Below are 13,279 nucleotides of genomic sequence, written 5' to 3'. Positions count from 1 at the left end.
ATTTATTTGTCACATGTACATGAAAGGTTTAAAAAGGCGCTGGTGAAGCACAGCAATGACTTCCTGGCAGCAAAAACAACCATTAACTACTCTATTAATCTCACTTTTTCTGGTAAACTATCACTGCAATCAATAGTCTGTAAATTCCCTTTTGAAGTCGAGATTATGAACCACCTGTATGTCCTGACATTTTTGCAGTGTGAACTGAAATCTCAAAGGTGCAGAACAGTTGCAGTGTGGCATGCATGGACCGAATCGAGGAAGTTGGGCCCAGACCCGAGAGCGGTACGTGAGCCAATGTTTGGCTGCTGGAGCAGACAGGGAAACAATTCGAAGTAGGAAAACCTAAATGAAGCAAAGTCAAAGCAGTGGGGCCCGGGCTCAAGTGTGAAGAAGAAGCCAAAGACTGACTGATTTACAAACTCAGCCAAATTGGAAAGGTGGGGTAATGGCTGAATCGTAGCAGCAGGTCCTGGGCCCAAAAGTGTATAGAAGCTGCGGGGTCCAAGTGTCAGAGCGAGAAATAACCCATTATTTAGCCAAATCAAGTGGCCGGGCCAGATTAAAAAGGTCAGGAGGCAAGGAACAGGTGGAGTTCAGGTCGCTAATCTGTGGCGTTTATTGGTCTCGGTGCTGAACTGAGGCTGTGGCCTACAACTTGGATTGGTGGTGACTGTCTTCATGGCTGTAGGCTCACTTTCATGAACTTCAGCTCCAAATGTTATTTGTTTGCTTTTATTGTTTGCACGATTCACTTTTTTTCTGCACGTCAAGTCTTTGATGGTCTTCTTTTTCTTAATGGTTTCCATTGGGTTTCTTCGCTTTGCGGCTGCCTGTAAGGAGATGGATATCAAGGCTGTACACGTACTTTGCCATTAAAGGTACTTTGAAATGTGCAGTATCAAATCAAATCAGCAAGGATTGTGCTGGGCAGCCTGCAAGTTTTGCCACTCTTTCAGTGCCAACGTAGCATGCCCGCATCTCCCTGAAACATGGGAGGAAACTGGAGCACCTGGAGTAAACCCACTCAGTCATGGGGAGAATGTAAGAACTCTTCACAGGCCGTGGCAGGAATTGAACCCTGGCCGGTGAAGGCTGGAGCGGTAAGGCAATGTGCTAAACTACTACACTAATGTGCTACTCTTTTTAGTTCTAGTTTGTCAACCCTTTGGAACATAAACATTCCTCAAATCTCAAATAAATCTGTCAACCACTAGTTTGCTCTAATTGAAAGCACTTGACAAATAGAGGGACTTGTGGTGAATGAGGAGAGATCCTGTACCATGCTAATTTGTTTTGCTTTTCTGTAATAATCATTCAATAGTTGAAACACCGAAAGACAGCATTATCTTAACGTAATGTGAGCAAAACGGAAATAACAAACGTGACGGCCACTTATTCCAACTTCTGTTTTTAGGAAAGACTGAAATCCATTATTAAGGATAACAGTAAGACATTTAGAAAGTTATAAGCTAATTACTGGGTGGCACAGTAGAATAGCGGCTACCACAAAGCTTCACAGCACAGGAAACCAGGGTTCAATTCCCGCCACTGCCTGTAAGCAGTTTGCACATTCTCCCTGTGACCACATGGGTTTCCTCCAGGTGCTCTGGTTTCCTCCCACATTCCAAAAGCATATCAGTTGGTAGGTTAATTGGTCATTGTAAATTGTCCGGTAATTAGGGTAGGCTATTAGGGGTTGCTGAGCTGTGTGGTTCCAAGGATCAGAAGAGCCTATTCCACGTTGTATCTCTAAATTTTTTCAAAACGCAGAATCGATTTCAGCTTTATGAAAGGAAATTCATGTTTCCCAGTATTCTTTAAGGATGTAACAAAAGGTTGGATAAAGTGGACCCAGTAGATATAGTGTATTTGGTTTTCCAGAAGGCCATTGTGAGATCGCACCTGGAGTACTGTGTAGCGTTCAACATATTTAAGAAGCATCATACTTGGAGGCAGTGCAAAGAAAGTCCACTAGATTGATTCCTGGAATGAAGGAGTTCATGAATCATGAGAGGTTCTGGGAGTGATCCTGTGTTCATTGATGTTCAGAAGGATGAGAGGGGAACCTACTGAAATAAATTAGATTCTGTGTTTGATGTTGAGGGCATTGGGGTGAGTCAGAGAGGGGTATATGTACAGAATAAAGGGTCGTCCACTGAAGGCACAGTTGAGGAGAAATTGCAATGACTCTTTGGGATCCTGTGCTCTTGAGAGGCATGGAGGCACATTTACTAAACCTCCTTCAGACAGCAACAAGCAGACAATTGAACTACGGGAAGGTAAAAGGTTTGGGAAGAAAGTGGTAAAGTGGGGTTGAGGCCAAGATTGGACCAGACATGCCCTTATAGAATGATGAAGCAGGTCTGAAAAACAAGTCAGGCTCCTCCCACTCCTGTTTCTAAGTTCCCAAATCAAACAATTGAAGTATCTAAACTGCCACAATTTTTTCACCAGTTCTGCTGTGACATTATCCTTCTCTCTCACCCTCTTTCCTGCTCTGGGTCCATAAATATGGTAATTAGCATGCAGTATATCCAAGCAGGAAGTTCATGATATTTTTAGGAAAATTGCATTCATATATTCCAAAATTAAATGCTCTATCCTCCATTTTGGTTCTGTACTATGCTGTGGGCCAAATGTTTGATTTTCAGTTTGTTAAACATGGGTAGCAGTCCTATGCATATTTGGTAGTGCCTAACTCCTTATTTGTAAGCTTACTGGTTTAAACGCAGGATATACGACCTGTATGTTGACAGCACAAGACTTTATCAAAGTATATTCAGGAGAGTGCTGGAAGTGGAGGGGTAGGTTATTTGAAGTGCAAATGGAACAAATGTAAATTTTCTAGTTTCAATAGTGTGGTATGGAAACATGATTGTTTTGGGTGGTCAAAGAAATGTGAGTAACGAAGCATACCAAATAAATTAACATCATTGAAGGGAGTGGGGTGGAAAATTTGAATTAGTTTAATAACTGTTTGATTTGTAAACACGTGAATGTTTTAAATTCAATCATGGGAGGTGCTTTGATATATGTTATGTTTTGTAACTTCAGAAATTAATTAAGAGAAAAAAAACGGGAGCCTGGGATAACGTGTACTTAGTTTTTCTTTCATGATGCGCACACATGTGATGACGTAATGACCAATGCCAGTCACGTACTGCTTACAAATAACCCGGAATGAGTTGTGTAAGCAAACAAAGAATGCTTAATCGAACAATATTACTCAAATCACTGAAATATTAAATACACAAGACTCCTCCCTCCTGAGCTATAACTCCAACTCAATATAGAATACTTTGAATTATATATATAAAATTATATATTGTATATAAAATATACAACATTATATAACTACTATATAGACATCCACAACATAGTAAATTTTAAATTGTGCCTTACAGGCCTAAACATTTACTCTTGTGAGATGACGTATTTCCTGACAAGTGGAGGGAGGGTGGGCCACTCTGCTTGGCAGGTGAGACCGTGGCTGTGAAACAATCCAGGTTTCTGGGGCCTCCTCTGTGGTGGTTTAGGAGTTGACTCAGGGACTGCAGGAAGTGGTTCTGTTAGTTCTGGACACCTTTCTTCCCTAACGATTGACACTGCTGCCCTCAACTGATCGATGTGTCCTCTCTAGATGAAATTAGATGCAAATCTCCACTGTGGAGGAAGTGGTCCAGTTTTACCCTTAATCTTTCCAAGAACCTACTTTTGATCATATCTGTAGTCCCTTGCCTGGACTGCCTGTCCAACAGTGAAACATCCTTGTTTGAGGCGTCCTCAGTTTGGCTCAGGTGTTTGAACTGCATTCTCCTTATGAGATTCTCCTTGAGGAGATCCAAGCATTAGCGCAAGTGATGACCCAGGAACAGCATAGATGGTGAGTTGTTGGTTGTTGAGTGTTCTGCATTGTAATATGCCAGGAGAAAATTGGTGAGAATCTGATTTAGTTTTGGTGTAGTGTGTTCTGCTGATAATTACTCACAGTGCATTCTTTGGACTCTTGACAAACCATTCCAGCAAGTCATTTGTGGCTCTATGGTATGATGCAGATGTAATGTGTCATATTACATTCATTTTCAGGAATGACTGAAGCTGTTCTGCAACAATCTTTGGTCCATTGTCGGTGACTAAGTGCTCTGGAACACCAGTCCTTGAGGAGAAGCTTCTCAACACGTCACCAGTGTGCGAGGCTGTAGTGGAGGCTGTTGTGAACACTTCTGGTCACTTTGTAGCTGCATCCATTACTACCAAGAAATTTATGCCCATCTACAAAACCTGCATGAATCCTCTGCTGGGGCAATGCAGGTTATTCTCAGGGATGGAGGGGCACTGCTCTTATATAGAACTTGCATGGACTCAATGGGCCAAAAGGCCTTCACAATGGGGTGAGTACTCTATGATTCTGACTTGGTATCCAAATCCTTTTATGGTTTTGTGGTACCTGATCTTCACAGCCAGCATAACAGCTCTTACATTCTTCAATTTCTTTCATACCCTTCACCTCATTATTGGCAGCCATGTCTTCAACTATGTGGGAAATATGTTCGGCAACGAAACATCAAAGAACAAAAATAAAATCAGGAAATTCCTTGAGGCTGCTCTGGCTTCAGAACTGAGGCAGAATTTTTTTTTTTTACACATCAATTCTCAATTGCAATGAAGCTTCCTTTTTTTTGGCTAAAGCCTGGTTTGCACTGAGCTCTTGTTCTCTTCACATCCTTAGGTATGTACGTCATAATTTCAGCATGTCCCAAAATGTGGATCTAATAAAGATTCAAATGAATTTGGTCCATATCATAAATCCCATCAGTGCAGATGATGCAGTTAATGGTGCTTCCTACTCAGCTTGCTGATTGGTTCCTGTGGAACTTGTTGAGGATTGAAATATTATTTCAGTGTAACTACCGGTACAATTAAGATGAATCTTAATGATCATGAAACAAGTCAAGTGGAATGTGTAATATAATGTGTAAAATGTGTAATATAAACTGGACTTTGCAATGTATAGAGAATAATACAGAATATTGGGAAGTATAACTAAAGCACTAAGGCAGAGAAGTTAGAGATAGAAGAATTGATACAGTCAGACTCTATTGCTTTTGTTGTGAGAATTAGATTCCATGGGTGTAAGATTACTATCTTCAAAGCTATGATGGCTATTCAGTGATAGCTGTAATATATAATTCTGAGATTTGGGGGAAGTGTTGATGGACAACAAAATTGGTTGTGCCCGATGCATGGATGTTACTAAAATGTGCATCCCCTTAATACACCGAAACAATTTCTGAAGTGTGCATACACGAATACACATACACACATCAGTGGTGTGAAGTGCAATGTGCATCAACTTAGCAAAAACAGGTGTATTTAATATTCAACAGAATTATATAGAGTAAACAGATCATGACATCATCAGTAGGCAAAAATGATTTGGTATCAAATCCACTCTCCACCAACTGGCTCCTGGTAGCCCCATGATATTAAAAATGTAAGCTAAAGAAGATTCTCTCTTTAATAAGGTGTTGTGGAAGTGGAGCACAGTGCTTTTAATGCTCTCCATTGCATTGCCAATTTCAGAAGTCTACGGGGAGCGGTGCAAAGAGTATCGGAGGATTCTCTGTTAACTTCAAGGCTTTACACAAACTAAGAAACAGAAGCATTATTAAGCCTTTCTCTTGAATCAAACATGAATGGATAAGTAAGAAGCTTCCCTGAGCAGGATAATGGTATGGAGAGGGAGAAGTAGAAGATTAAGCAGGAAAAGGAGGAAAGGAGATTAGAACCATGCAGTCCCTCAATGCCCAGGGTGTTTTGCAGGTGAAGAACAAGTACAATGGCCCTAGTAACCTAGTAACCTAGAATTGCACAAAATTCTTATCTTCCTTTTCTAACTGGCCATCAAACATCCTCTTAAACAAATGCAAAAAAAAAACTAAGCTAACTAAAAATTTCCATTCAGAATCAAATATATAAATTAATCAACACCATACTGTGTATAAGTTTAAACTAATTGAATGCATGCACTATCCCCACTGCTTGCCAACTGTGCATCTTTCATCTTGTTAGTCCAGTCAGCCTAAAGACCCACACTCAATGATTCAGAAACAGCTTCTTCCCCTCCATCATCAGATTTTCTGAATGATTCATGAACATTACCTCATTATTCCCTCTCTTTGGCACATTTTATTCTGTAATCTATAGTAACTTGATGTCTTTGTAGTATACCACTGCCACAAAAACAGCAGCTGCAGTGTGCCTGATGGAAAGCTGACAGTTGTCAGTGGAGAATACCGCTGGTAGCTGCTATATGACTGCAAGCAGTCAACATGTCCATCTTCACCCAAAGCAGGCAAGAAGGGTGCCATGGTAGTGCAGCATTTAGCACGATGCTATTACAGCTCGGAGTGATTCAGAATTCAGAGTTTAATTTCAGTCCTGACCGTAAGGCATTTGTACGTTCTCCCCATGAACCACATGGGTTTCCTCCAAGTGCTTTGGTTTCCTCCACTGTTCCCTCTAAGCAGTGTGGGTCCATGGCCATGCAATACCTGATATGATCCTGCACACATTGCCTTTGTTGACAGACAGCTGGAATTTTCTTTTATGTAATGTTAATATAATTCTGAAATTATGCTAATATGAAGTAACCTGTAATTGTGTTAATGAATATAATCCATAAATTTTCTGAATAATAAACATATCACAACCTTTACTTTGAAACATTTTAGAGGTTCAGTGTATTTCCATTGTTTGTGTTTCAAGTTACAACACTGTTATAAATTGTAACAATAAACACAGAATGAAAGCCAGTAGCTCATTGTTGGATCTGGCTGTTTAATTGTTATTTTCTTTGTAGTTAAACAAATAATTATCTGCTTGTATTTTAAGTATTTCTTATATGCATGTAGCAGTTCAATGTATGTTTCTGGAAACTTTGTGTTCTGCATTATTTTATTAAGAGCTACCTCATTGGTTAACTCTTGTCTACAAATTTGATGGAATTTTTCTTATCTCTGTAGTACAAAAATAATTGACAAGGCAGCACCATCTTTCTTTTGTCTCTCTCTTCACCAATTAGACTTTTGTCATTTCAATTTATTTTTGTTCTATCAGCACTTAATAAAACAACTGTGAAGCAACAAATGTTGTGCCTCTTTCCTGTCTTCTGAATGAACCTTGGATTAAAACATCAGAACCCAACAATGACAACATTTCTTTCTCCATGGAGCCTCTGTCACTCCCCTGGAGATTGCAACGTAATAAAGCACAACTTCATTAATCAGCACCATCCCGGCTCAAATGAGGGAGTAAAACCCGTATTCAAATGTTAAGGAAGAGAATAAAAATAAAACAGTAATTAATGGCTGTTTGAACATCACCATGAAATTTTTGATCTATCTCATTTCCTTCACATTATAAAACCATGTTCAGTCTCCATAATGGTATACGGGTGTGAAAATACTTAATTGCTCCATTGTTTAAAGAATTGTAGTGAGGACAAGTCAGCTTGATATCCCTAGTAGGGAACTTACTGGTGGGGATTCTGAGGGGCTACCAACAATGGGATGGACAGAGTCTGATTAGGGTGAGCCAGCTTGGTCTTCTGTGTGGAAAATTGTGCCTCCTACCTGCTGGCATGAACATTCAACTCACAGAACTCCATTGATACCCCTACCCCCCCCCACCCCTTACCCCATACCTATCTATAATTTTAGTCTGGTTCTCTTTCTCTCTCTTTTTCCCCCCTCACCATAATCTCCCCCCAGCCCTACCTTTCTTTCTCTTTTATTTCCCATAATTCTCCACCTTCCCCCTAGCCCATTTCCCTTCAGCCTATCACTTCCCAGCTCTCTACTCCATCCCTCCCCCCACTTCTTATCCCCCCACCCCCCGACCATCCCATGTTACTTCGCTCCTGATGAAGGGTTTCGGCCCGAAACATCGTCACCACTTCCTCCTGTAGATGCTGTCTGGCCTGCTGAGTTCTGCCAGCATTTTGTGTTTTTATTTATTTCCAGCATCTGCAGATTCACTCGTGTCAACTTTTTAAAGAGTTACTTTTGAAGAAATGACCAGCAATTAAATGAGGCTGTTTGGACTTTCGCAAGGCCTTCGACAAGGTCCCACAAGGTAGGCTGGTCTGGATGTTCAGATGGCATGGAATTAAGTTAGAATGAATTAGGTGGATTGAAAATTGGCTCTGAGGTAGGAAGCAGAAGGTAGTGGTTGAAGGTTGTATTCTTTGGAATGGGGGCCAGTGTGCCACAGGGGTCAGTGTTGGGACCATTGTTATTCATTATTTATATAAATTACTTTGATGCAAATGCATATGACATAATCAGTAAGTTTGTAGATGACCCAAAGTTATGATGTGTTGTGGGCAGTGACGACTATTGCCACTTTCAGGTGGATCTTGATCAGTTAGCCCAGTGGGTAGGGGAGTGGCAAGTGGAAGTGATGCATTTTGGAAAGCCAAACCAGAGTAGGACCTATACTATGAATGGTAGGGCATTGGGGAGTGGAATGGAACTGAACTACTTAGGAGAACAAGTGCATAGCTCTTTGAAAGCAGTGTCATGGGCAGACTGGATGGTGAAAAAGTCAGGGCACTGAGTACAGGAGTTGGCATATTATGTCGCCGTTGTGAAAGTCCTTGGTGAGGTCACACTTGGAGGACTGTGTATAGTTCTGGTCACCCTGCTATTGGAAAGATGTGGATAAAGTGCCCGAAAAGACTATGAGAGAGATTGGATTTAAAAGGGGGCTGGGGGGAAATCCTTTGGCAAACAGAGGTTGATGAGGAAGTGGTTGAGTTAGATACAATAGTATCACTTAAACAGCACTTGGATAGGTTCCTGGAGGGACGGGACTTGGGGGCATCGCTGTAGAAGCGGTCACTGGAGCCAGTCTAGTTTCATTCGAATTCATTTGGATGCAAAGCTAGAGGAAGTGCGAGGGGAGTAAGGAAGGTCAAAAAAAAATCAAAGATGTTCCTCCAGAGGACCTCACAATTGCATAGGGCCAGTTGCAAGATGAGATAATTTCACTGGGTCCAGAAGTGGATGCTTCATTGCCGTATATTCATGCTCCACTTTTGCAGCACTGAAGATAATTATGCATCACCTGACACTTGGTATTACCGTTAGAAATCCAGTGGCTCCTGTGTTTAGACTTGCCATATCCACAAAAGCTTATGATGTAAAGTCACTGTAGTACCACACACCCTCTGTATTGCTGACCACATTCTACACTTCTGTCTCACAACCTGTTGTTCATTTTACTTCAGTCTCACCATACAATAGAAATGGCTGAATGCATGAATTTGTATGGCAAAATATCCTGAGGTACAGTACTGTGCAAAAGTCTTAGGCACATACAGTATATATAGCTAGGGAGCCAAAGACGTTTCCACAGTACTGTATTTGTCAACGTGGAGCGGAGATCGGGTTTGTAAATCTGGCAGGAGCAAAGGATCTTGGGAACGACGAGGGTGAAGCAGCATAGGACTGCTGTGGGACAGGGGTCAGAAGAATGCCAGGGACAGAGGTTGGCATGGGTGCACACACACCCAACCCTGAGACAACAGGCAAGGTCATTTGATTCCAAACTATTGGTTTATTGATTATTACAGAATGTCACTCTGGTATTTCCTGCTTCCTTCCCTCTCCTTGCCCCCTTTCCACTCTCAGTCCACAATAGAGACCCATATCAGAGTCAGTATCACTCACATACGTCATGAAATTTGTTGTATTTGTGGCAGCAGTACAGTGCAATATATAAAATTACTACAGTGCTGTGCAAAAGTTTTAGACCCTAGCTATATATACTGTATGTGCCTAATAGTTTTGCACAGTACTGCAGTTCAGAAACATGTCTGCAAGCAGAAAGGTTTGTAATAATCTTTCACCCAGGAACAAGTGAAGTTTATTTCCTGGATTCTCTAAAAATGTGGCGATATCATTCCGCGGCACTGACTGCAGATGTAGCTGACGGACTTTGATCTCTTCTTGGCAGATCTATAATAATTTGAGAAGATGGATATATATTGCCCCTGGGAGACAGCAACTTTATCCCCATCAGATACAGCCAAATCCAAGATGGTGAGCCCTGCCCTCCATGTATGAGTGATCAGTATGAAAATAGACACCAGGACAACAAGAGGGCTTCCATCACTTTTCCATCACATACAAGCCTGAGGAGAGAGCATGTTAAAGAGCAGGACAGTAGGCGACGACAAAGTGAGACTCCTCTCATATCAGTTCATTGCTTCCAACACCATACGTCCTGGACTTCTTTTCATCTGAGCTCTCCTGCTTTATAAATGCAACGTTACTTACAAGTAACAACTGCTCAGTTGGCAAGAGCAGTTTCGTGGTCTTTTCAGTATCCATAGCTGATGTTGCAATGCCTATCCTGTCCATCCACGAAACACCATTTATTTTTATTTTGTTTTGAGATACAACACAGTAACAGGCCCTCTGACCCTGTGAGACCACATTCCCCAATGACACCCACGTGACCAATTAACCTACTCGGCCGCACGTCTTTGGAAAGTGGAATGAAAGCGGAGCATCTGGAAGAAAACCATATGTTTACCAGGGGAATATATAAACTCCTTAGAGTGATGGGAATTGAACCTGGGTTGCTGGCACTGTAATAGAATTGTGCTATCACACTACCGTGACACACCATGATCCCTTAGTAATCACTAAATTATTCACAAAACCCCCCATTTGCTTCTGGGGAAATTGGGCCTGAGCTCCTGAAGTATTCAACCAAAAAACAGGAAGTCAGTGGGTTAAATAACATCCGTGGGCGAGGTTGCAAGGAATCGTTGACATTTCAGGCCAAAACCCTGCTTCAGGACTGAGAGTGGAGAGGGAAGATAGCCATCGCAAAGAGGAAAGGGAAGTGGTGACACAGGTCAGCGAGTGATTGGCGGACCTAGGAGAGATGGATTTTGCCTCCTGGTTCCATCCTCCTACTGCTCTCACGTTTGATCGTAAGATCAGTGCCTCCCCAATCAGGTTCCATTTGCCTCTCTCTATTATCATCTTCTCTACTTTTAGTTTCTAGCTCTGGTAACCTGCATATTCCTTCTTTAAGCCATCCTAGCTGTCTCTGCATTCATCTTCCCCATGAGCCTTCTGTGAGCCTTCTCTTTGTCTGCCTCCATCTATTATCCGCCTCTCCTCTAAGTCCAATGCTGTCCCTTCCTTACTGCCCATCACCCTTCACCCCTCCTTGCTCCCTTAATTACCTACAGGCCTCTGCCTTCCTCCTCCCTCTCTCCATATTGTCTATCTTCCCGCTCAACCCCCAGTCCTGATGTAGGGTTCAACTTAAAACAATCCCTTTCTCCCACAGATATCGCTTGACCCACTAAGTTCCTCCAGCAGATTGTTAACGCTCCATATTTTAGCATCTTCAGTCTCTTATGTCTCCAAATATTCACCAGGACAATGTGCCCTCTTTAGGCAACATGGCATCATTGCCAGAAAGTTCACAGAGCAGGAAATTCCCATATATAGGCAAGCTTTATTGGGCAATGGGATCATATGACTGGCCTACTTTACACAAGTATCCAGTCACTAGAACAATCAGTGCAAAATAGAAATTTGCAAAAATTACATATCATTAAAAAAGTAAACTTGGAAAGAATCATAAAGCATTATTCTTTGATTATAAGATACTTGTTAAGAACTGCATGCAGAACACATTATAATGATTACAGAGAATCAAACCCTCTGAAGTTTAAGACAAGATCAGCTTTCACCAACGATGACTCACCAGGCTAACTCATTCTTGAAGCAAATCTGGGTCCAATATCAGGCGATGGTACTTTTCCCAATTTTCCACTAAATGGCACTGTCTACCACAATCGGTGGAAAAAAATCTAATGTCAAGTTATGATTAAATATTCACAGGAAAATAGAAAAATAATTATGAGGTAGGACTGGTTCAAAAGGAAGATTGGAATGGAGAATAAACGGAATAATTCACCGCCTAAATGTAGTAATAATTGGAGAAGGGCACTTTGAAATCCTCATTTGCTTTGGCAGTTCCTGCATACCTTGGGCTCATGTAAAATATTAAGTAAAACATAATGTCCTTGGCTATAATATTAAGTTTTATTAAAGTCCTGGCACAGAGAGATAGGTGAGAACATCGACTGCCCCGTCTGAAGCTAACAAAGGGCCCAGTGGAATTGGGATTAATGGAATTTGCCTCACCCTTCAGTTGTTGCTCTGGAATGAGCTGGCACTCAAACGTATCAGCAATGGGAAAAGTGACTTTCATTAACCATCAGCTGAACCAACACTAAACAGTTTTGAACATTTGGTGGGCGAGTCTTTATTTGAGCTTTTGGAATAAATCTGAATTTATATTAAATAGTGCACTTGAAATCTAAAAATGAATCAAATGAATGTTTGGCATAAACATAAAACAAAGGAAAAATATTCAGCTGCAACGGGCCAAAATGAAGCAAGGAATGTCACCAAAGGCAACCATGGAAAGACTGCCTGGATACATCACCAAGTACCTTCTTTCGCTGTCAAAACAGATTAGGAACTCTGGCTCCTGCACTGAAACCTGAAGTTGCATGCCATCGGAGGGATACTTTTTCTGTTTTGTTCCAAGACATTTAGACCTGCCCTTCGCAAATAATTACCCAGGCACCTTTAGGATGAGATCAAACAAATAAGTGATGTCAACAAATGATGTAAAAGAACTGAAAAGCTGAGAAACAAAAGTTAACCACCCACATCTGGTAGATCTCAGCAGCAAGATAAGCTTTGACGATTTTAAGGGAGCTGAAGGAACACATGGTCACTGTTGTATTTACAGACATGTTTCGCTTTATAGTGAAAGGATACTTGATATGCTACCATTCTTATTCAGTAGACATGCTGTCACCTTCTGTTTTTAAATTGTAGATCTTTAAATACCTTGCACTGTTCAGGAGGGTATTCACATTTCATTTCAGATTGTATGAAACAACTAGGTGTTAGTGTGTGCATTGTTAAATTTTAGAAGAAAACCAGATAAAGAATGTACCTAATACTCAAGTGTACCTGAAATTAATTACCTCCTTACACACAAAATAAATGCGATTTATTTAAGCAAATTTAGAATTTCACACAAATAAGTTGATCCCATACTGAATTTCAGGTGTCAAATCATATTCATTAATGTAATTATTTCAATAGTTCAAAGGCAGCCTTACCCAGCAAAGCAATTTAGTTCATAGCTGTTTTATAAGTTATCC

Source organism: Hemitrygon akajei, chromosome 27, assembly GCF_048418815.1.
Source record: "Hemitrygon akajei chromosome 27, sHemAka1.3, whole genome shotgun sequence".
NCBI classification, from domain to species: domain Eukaryota; kingdom Metazoa; phylum Chordata; class Chondrichthyes; order Myliobatiformes; family Dasyatidae; genus Hemitrygon; species Hemitrygon akajei.
The sequence above is the reverse complement of the archived record's forward strand: the minus strand, read 5'-3'. Positions refer to the sequence as shown.